At 51.3% G+C, this 8961-nt stretch overlaps 1 pseudogene; it reads left to right on the forward strand.

Moving 5' to 3' along the window:
- The first annotated feature begins 3700 nt into the window (after positions 1 to 3700).
- Positions 3701 to 4065, forward strand: LOC119339366 (annotated as a pseudogene).
- The last annotated feature ends 4896 nt before the right edge of the window (positions 4066 to 8961 follow it).

Genomic DNA, 8961 nt, shown 5'->3' on the forward strand with positions numbered 1-8961 from the left:
TGGCCGGGTTGACTGCAGTTCTGTGCACAGATTTTGTTTGTCTGTTTTCATAATTATTTTCTGAACGCACAACGACAACGTCAACAATGACGCAAAGGAACAAATCCTATAAGCACACACACCTTCTTGTGCTTGAAAGTATTGTCCATGGGAAGTCCAATGTCAAAAAAACAAACCAAACTTTACTCAAAGCAAAGCATCGTGTATCGGTGATGTTTTGCAGATCATGGGCCGGAGCATGCATGCTGGATCGGTTTAACACCTGAACGGCGTAACTCCCGCTGGGGCGGCTCCGGAGGTGCCCTAGACGTTGCCGCGGCGGCGAGGCAACCTTTCCCAGCTTCATTGTTTGCTTTGTGTTGTCTCAGTGGTCATCTTAGCAGGAAGCGCTCGTAAACTTTCTGGTTTCATCTTACTTGTGCTCGCGCTGCTGTCCCAGCGGTGCTTGCACTGGTTGTTTTTTTCGAAAATCTGCCCCTAGGGATCTCGATTTCATTAAAAAAAGAAGAGGGTTGCCCGGTTTACTAACGGAAAACCGGGCTAAAACCGTTACAACAGCCCACACAGGACAACCCGGCCGACCTGGCCACCCACACGGAGATACACAAACGCCGCAGAGAAGAACCATAAAGTCGAGGTCGTCACCAAGCGTCATCGTCATCACTCCTCCACGAGCCAGCGACAACAACTTCACCATGGAATTCCGCCAACAAAGCCCTCGTCGCTACAAACACAGGAACCCATGCCAACTGAGAAGACCACCAAAAAACAGGAGAAATGGGCAGAGTTGGCACCAACCAACACCTCCTCGAAGACCACCAGCCACTTGTCATCGTCGCCACCTAGCACTCTAGGGCAGCTCCGAATCCACGATGGCATGGCGAGACGTAGAAGAGACCCGTCGAGCATGTCGGGGAAGAACCGACAACCGAAGCCCTGCCGCGACCCTGCACCGTTGGCCATCATCATCGTTGTCAAACTAGACGCCACACCACCTCATTGCCGGCTGGGCACCAGCCAACCGCAACATCGTGAGCGTCTAGCACATGGAGAGCACGAACGAGATACAAAGGTCTTCCAGAAAAGGCCCCAAAGAGGGAAGCGGCAGTGTCGACGCCGTCGCCCGACCCGACCGGGCGGTAGGCTTTCACTCGAAGAACTGAATCCGAGAGTGTGCAGGGGGTGAACTCCACGACGACGCCTCCAAGAAGGTGCACGACGCCCGCGGCGGCGGCCGCCGCCGACCGACAAGCTTTCGCCTGGAGCACCGCCCAACACCACACCCCCACGCACCATGCATCTGCTAGCCAGCACACCTCCCGCGAAGCCACTACACCGACTGCCCGCGAGAGCCACCACAATCTCTTTCTCACCGCCAACCACCACCGACAGCCTAGATCTAGCCGCCCGACCAGAATCAGTTGGCCGTGTTCTGCATGGTGTATGGTGCTGCATCTTCCTCCCTGACTGCCCTCATCTCGGTCCTCGACGGCAAGACGGCGTCCACGACAATCATCTCCGAGGAGCTTCGCCACCTGTTCAAGCCGGATTGGGACTGGGAGGTCGATCCTATATCCGATCGGGAGTTCACCGCCGTATTCCCGGATCCTGTCAGCCTCCGCTACGGCACCCACATCGCGGAGTTGACCTTGGCGCTCCATCAGCTCAAGGTTCACATATCGGTTCCCTCGGTGGATCCTCTCGCCGTGGCCTCCCTATCCACTGTGTGGGTTCAGATTCGTGGGCTACCCCCCATTGCTCATGTGGATGGTGCTATCTGGGGCATGTCCCGGCTCCTGGGAAAGATTGTGTCGGTGGACGCTCTCTTGCTACTTAAGGGGCCGGCCGTTCGTGTCGAGCTCAAGACCCCGGATCCCTCCAAGCTTCAGATGACTTTGCGGATGTTCTTCAACGATGTGGGCTACGACCTCCATATTTCAGTCAAAGATGAGCTCTCCACTTCTCCCGCTGGCCATGAGGATGGGTCGGACCCCGAGGTCGACCCGGATCTTGAGGGGGATGGTGGCCCCACTACTGGTCACGACCGGAACCGCCGTCCACGTGGTCGCTCCCCTAGCTCTGTCCGCTCGGACGACGACTCCGGGGACGACCATGGGCCCTCGCCCCGAACCGGCGCGGCTGCTCCCCCTCCCTGCTCCCCCTCCCTGCTCCAAGCCTCTCGCCCCGGACTCCCGTGCGTTACTTCGGGAGCTGAGGAGGAGGACCTGGAGGCGATCTCCGCTATGCTTGACGAGGCGGCGAGCCTTCCTCCTGGCGCCGTCATCTCGATCGTCATGGAGGCGCAGGTCTCCTCCTCAGACGGCAGCATCAGCGACACGAGCAGTGTGGGCATGGAGGTCATCCCCGCGAATCTCATGCCGCAATCCTTCTAAGAACTGTGTGGTGAAAAAATATGGGATCGAAAGAAGGATTGTGCGCTAGCAACTGATGCATAACCTCTTCGAATTGTAACATGTAATTATGGACAGTGCTAGTCTGACGGAGAGTGCGAAACTGACGAAGATGAGTCTAATATTGTTCTCGACCAAACTTCCCACACAAGGCCGCGCACAACTCATCCCACGACATGGACTCGCTCTGAGCCTCGTGTAGTTGTAGCCAGCGTGCCGCGTTGCCTGTGAAGTGCAGGGTAGCTACCCTGACCCATAACTCAGACCGAACTCCATACACGGAGAAATATTTTTCACAACGCATTTTCCAGAATTGTGGATTGTCGCCGTCAAATGACGGGAAATCCAATTTTGGCAGTGACAAACTATGGGAATTGATGTGTTGTGTGCGCGGATCGAATGCTACCAGATGCGGTGATGGGGGATCGGTCAAGGATGTACCCTTGATCGGAGGAGGCACATGGGTGGTGACCACGCCATATGCCGGCCCTCCGGTGTTGTCGATCTCGTCGTGGCCTCTCAGCCCGTGGTGTTCGGGAGCGTCGTGGTTCGAACTCGACGCCGGCCGCACCACCGCGTCGCCCTCTGGGATCGGATCCGGAGGCGCCGCCAGCACGGGGTGGAGAGCGATGCGCCCCACCTGCGCACGCAGGTCGTCCACCTGCCTCTGGATGTGGGTGACGGCGGGGCGCCACAGCTCCAGAGAAGTCTGGATCGCATCTGGCCTTGCCTCGTTGGCGATGCGCCCGTCGTTGACGGCCTTGGCAAGAGCTGCGATCTGCTCCTCCATCTTCGCCGCCTGTCTTGCTTGCTTCGTTTGATAGCGGGGCTTGGGATAGGCGGTCTCCCAGTAGGAAGATCGCTGGACCTCTGATACCAGATGTAACGTGCCTGGTTGCGGTGGATCTAGAAGAGAAGGAGGAGGAACGGAAGCAGGTAGAAGGAGGAAGAAAGGGGGATCGATCAGGTAGGAGGAGTCCAGGAGATCAGCTCCGGTTCAAGTCATGTTACATTGCATAAAGCCCACACACACACCACTCGCTAGTCTATAAAGGCCGTCAAGCCGCGTTGGCCGTCCTGGACCAATCATCCTCTTGCGTCGCGTCACCACCTGCTGAGCTGGCTTCTTCACGGGTCATCCTGGCTGACCGTGGGGTCAGCTTGCTCCTGGGGCCCGTTGGTCAGGAGTTGTGGTGGTGCAGTCCTAACAGTATGTACCGTACCACCATCGATCAATCTCATCGCCGGTTGCCGGCCTTAGTGTTCGCAGCAGCGATCAATCTCATCGCATGTGCCCAGCCTTCAATGTTGCTTCTGCTTTATCAATGTTTTTTGCAGGCATCCCTCCGGTCAGCAGCGCTTGATCTTCGCGGGGAAGCAGCTGGAGGACGGGCGCACTGTGGCCAACTACAACATCCAGAAGGAGTCGACGCTGCACCTGGTGCTCCGCCTGCGGGGCGGCAGCCGCGGCCAGTACATCATCATGGACCCCAGCCTCCTGCAGCTCGCCCCCAAGTACAAGGAGAAGAAGATGATCTGACGCAAGTGCTACGCGCACCTCCCCCGCGGCACCACCAACTGTCGCAAGAAGAAGTGCGGCCACAGCAACGAGATCAGGGCCAAGAAGAGGTTCCACAACAAGCACACCTTCTGATGAAGAAGAAGAAGAAGAAGAAGAAGGCCTATCCGCCGTCGTTCAATTTTAAAGCTCTTTCATTCAATTGCTATATTCAATTTTGGAATTGGTTGAAGATTTTGGCCGGGCCAACGATTTTTCAAATCTATCAGCAGCAACCGGCCTATAAAGACGTATCAATCTCACGGTCCCCTCCCACCATCTAGAAAAGAAGCGTCGTCATCTATATTGTAGCACCAATATAGTACTTCCTTCGTTTCTAAATATAGGTCTTTTTAGAGATTTTACTAGAGACTACATATAGATGTATATAGACATGTTATACATATTTTAGAGTGTAGATTCATTCACTTTGCTCCGTATGTAGTCTATATTGAATCTCTAAAAGGAATTATATTTAGGAACGGAGGGAGTATATGCAACCTCCGACACAAAAAATTCCCCACAATATAGGTTGGTTAGCGGATAACATAGAATCACACATGAAAGGCCCACCAAATCAACACATTATAAATAAAAATAAAATACACTCTATCATCTCCCCCACCCGCCAAACTAAATATTCCATCAGTTTCAAAATATAAGGGTTATTAATTTTTTAGAAGTCAAATTGCTTTAACTTTGACCAAGCTCAAAACAAAAATATTGACATTGAAAATATTAAAGAAAAAAGTATGGAAATTCTTCTCATGACGAATTAAAAAAACATATGACAGTATGGATTTGATATATTTCTCTACAAATTTGATCAGAAGGTTTGTCTTTTCAAAAAAAGTAATACACCTTATTTTTTGAAACAAAGTGATTTCTTTCTTTTATAAACCCAACATCATCAATGGCGCAGGAAAGCGTGCCCAAACCTTCTAGTATCTACAATTTGCCATAGATGTAAAAGGCAAATTTGGCATCGTACAGAAAAATAAGAATTTGCCATAACATGTTAAATAAACTTGTCATAGTCTATATAATAGATTTTTCATGACTTATGCAATAAATAGTAATTAATTTAAAACAGTAACCCGAGCCTAGTTCCAGCCCTCTCACGCACTCAATGATTTCGGCCATCCGATTTTACGTCATGGTCGTTTCTAGCCATTAGATTTATTCACTATTCAATGTTTTTTTGAGGGATTGTTTTTTGGTTAAATGGGCCAGCTGTCAAAGAAAATATTGATGCGCTATTCAGTGTTTTTTTCATTAAACTTTTTGAGGGATTGTTTTTCTGTTAAATGGGCGCCTGCGGCAGCTCTGGCTCGTTGTGACTCGGTATAGGAGGAGAAGTCATCGATCTCCGCCCATAGCGGCTGGATGAAGCGCCGGTTGGCCTCACATAGGCATCATCCCGGATGGACTCGAGGATGACGGTCTACTCCGCCATCTTCTCCGCTTGGGCGACTCCAAACTCTGTCATGGCATCCTCCATACTACCTGTAGCCAGCTCCGCCGCCTCCTCCTCCTTCAGATCCGCCTCCTCCATGGGATGGGGGTCCTGCTCTACTTCCAGCAGCTACTCCCCTTCCTCCTCCTTCTCCTGTTGCTGCTCCAGCTCCGGTGAATCCGGAGGCAGGTCGGTAGTGCAACGAGTAGCACGCATGGCCTAAATCGCCTCCAACAGCTGCAACCAAAGCTCCGGTGTCAACATGCCTAGGTGGTGATCCTCTTCTCGGCCATGCTAGCGGCTACGACAAGCTAGCAGATGGGAGGGAGAGGGGAGGAATGGGGATGGGCTAGGGTTGGGCTGCCGCTGTCCAGCTTAAATGGCCGGACGTGCTCCCTTGGGGTGGCACCACACAACACGGAGCCCGGGAGGTGCCCGTCGGACAAACGGTCTCTCAGTGTACGCGCATGGGCCCTTTAGTCAGTCCTACATGTTGCATGTGTTCAGGCCTGTCCGGGCATCCCCATATTCTCCCTACATATGGGCCGGATATATATTGGGAGTACCGGCCAGTCCTGGCGTTTGTGTCGGATTTGCAAAGTCCGGTTGGGTGCCGTTTTGTGTCTGGGCAGTGACCCGACAGCACGCCTGGCCGTTTGAGTGGGTATGGGGGTCCAGTTGTAGATGCTCTTATCGCATTGTGGCAAACCACGAAAAGTGTGGTCAATAAACTGATTACCACACCTTAGGAAATGCTTGGCAAACAAACTGAATTAATGACATGACAGGTATAGGGCTGCTTTGGAAAGTGTGGCATGCCACAAGTTCGGCAAGGACCCAACTAAACCTTGGCATCCTCTAGTCCGGGCTTGGCTTTGCAAAGCCCGATCCCAAAATCTCAAGCCCAAGCTCGGCCCGACTCAAAACACATGAACAACCCAATCTCGAAGATTCTGATGTATCTGCAGAAAGTCCATCAGCTGAGCCGCATCTTGATCTTCCGCAACTTGTTCTCAGCGAGGACGGAAGAGAGGATTGCTCTGCCGGAGCTCCCGGCACAGAGGGCTAGGAATGGCTGTGGAGCGCGCACGACGTCGGAGCTGCGAGCCTGACGGCGCGAAGGAGGAAGAAGAGAGTGAAGGAAATATGCCCTAGAGGCAATAATAAAGTTATTATTTATTTCTTTATTTCATGATAAATGTTTATTATTCATGCTAGAATTGTATTAACCGGAAACATAATACATGTGTGAATACATAGACAAACATAGTGTCACTAGTATGCCTCTACTTGACTAGCTCGTGAATCAAAGATGGTTAAGTTTCCTAGTCATGGATAAAAGAATTGTCATTTGATTAACGGGATCACATCATTAGGAGAATGATGTGATTGACTTGACCCATTCCGTTAGCTTAGCACATGATCGTTTAGTATGTTGCTACTGCTTTCTTCATGACTTATACATGTTCATGTGACTATGAGATTATGCAACTCCCATTTACCAGAGGAACACTTTGTGTGCTACCAAACGTCACAACGTAACTGGGTGATTATAAAGGTGCTCCACAGGTGTCTCCAAAGGTACATGTTGGGTTGGCGTATTTCGATATTAGGTTTTGTCACTCCGATTGTCGGAGAGGTATCTCTGGGCCCTCTTGGTAATACACATCACTTAAGCCTTGCAAGCATTGCAACTAATGAGTTAGTTGTGGGATGATGTATTACGGAACGAGTAAAGAGACTTGTCAGTAACGAGATTGAACTAGGTATTGGATACCGACGATCGAATCTCGGGCAAGTAACATACCGATGACAAAGGGAACAACGTATATTGTTGTGCGGTTTGACCGATAAAGATCTTCGTAGAATATGTAGGAGCCAATATGAACATCCAGGTTCCACTATTGGTTATTGACCAGAAACAGTTCTAGGTCATGTCTACATAGTTCTCGAACCCGTAGGGTCCGCACGCTTAAGGTTTCGATGACAGTTATATTATGAGTTTATGAGTTTTGATGTACCGAAGGAGTTCAGAGTCCCGGATGAGATCGGAAACATGATGAAGAGTCTCGAAATGGTCGAGACGTAAAGATCGATATATTGGACGACTGTATTCGGAGTTCGGAAAGGTTCCGAGTGATTCGGGTATTTTTCGGAGTACCGGAGAGTTATGGGAATTCGCCGGGAGAAGTATTGGGCCTTATTGGGCCATACGGGAAAGAGAGAGGGGCTGCCTAGGGCAAGCTGCCCCCCCCCCAAGGCCTAGTCCGAATTGGACTAGGGGGAGGGGCCGCACCCCCTCCTTCCTTCCCTTCCCTCTTCCCCTTCCTTGTCTCCTACTCCTACTACTTGGAAGGACTCCTAGTTGGACTAGGAAAGGGGGAATCCTACTCCCGGTGAGAGTAGGACTCCCTAGGGCACGCCATAGAGAGGGCCGGCCCTCCCCTCCTCCACTCCTTTATATACGGGGGCAGGGGCACCCCATAGACACACAAGTTGATCTACGGATCGTTCCTTAGCCGTGTGTGGTGCCCCCCTCCATCATATTCCACCTCGGTCATATCGTCGCGGAGTTTAGGCGAAGCCCTGCGCCGGTAGAACATCATCATCGTCACCACGCCGTCGTGCTGACGGAACTCATCCCCGACGCTTTGCTGGATTGGAGCCCGGGGAACGTCATCGAGCTGAACGTGTGCTGAACACGGAGGTGCCGTACGTTCGGTGCTTGGATTGGTCGGATCGTGAAGACGTACGACTACATCAACCGCGTTGTCATAACGCTTCCGCTTACGGTCTACGAGGGTACGTGGACAACACTCTCCCCTCTCGTTGCTATGCCATCACCATGATCTTGCGTGTGCGTAGGTAAATTTTTGAAATTACTACGTTCCCCAACAGTGGCATCCGAGCCTAGGTTTTATGCGTTGATGTTATATGCATGAGTAGAACACAAGTGAGTTGTGGGCGATACAAGTCATACTGCTTACCAGCATGTCATACTTTGGTTCAGCGGTATTGTTGGATGAAGCGGCCCGGACCGACATTACGCGTACGCTTACGCGAGACTGGTTCTACCGACGTGCTTTGCACACAGGTGGCTGGCGGGTGTCAGTTTCTCCAACTTTAGTTGAACCGAGTGTGGCTACGCCCGGTCCTTGCGAAGGTTAAAACAGCACTAACTTGATGAACTATCGTTGTGGTTTTGATGCGTAGGTAAGAATGGTTCTTGCTAAGCCCATAGCAGCCACGTAAAACTTGCAACAACAAAGTAGAGGACGTCTAACTTGTTTTTGCAGGGCATGTTGTGATGTGATATGGTCAAGACGTGATGCTATATTTATTGTATGAGATGATCATGTTTTGTAACCGAAGTTCTCGGCAACTGGCAGGAGCCATATGGTTGTCGCTTTATTGTATGAAATGCAAACGCCCTGTAATTGCTTTACTTTATCACTAAGCGGTAGCGATAGTCATAGCAGCAATAGATGGCGTAAACGACAACGATTCTACGATGAAGATCAAGGTGTCGCGCCGGT

Source organism: Triticum dicoccoides, chromosome 7B (genome assembly GCF_002162155.2).
Source record: "Triticum dicoccoides isolate Atlit2015 ecotype Zavitan chromosome 7B, WEW_v2.0, whole genome shotgun sequence".
Lineage (NCBI taxonomy): Eukaryota > Viridiplantae > Streptophyta > Magnoliopsida > Poales > Poaceae > Triticum > Triticum dicoccoides.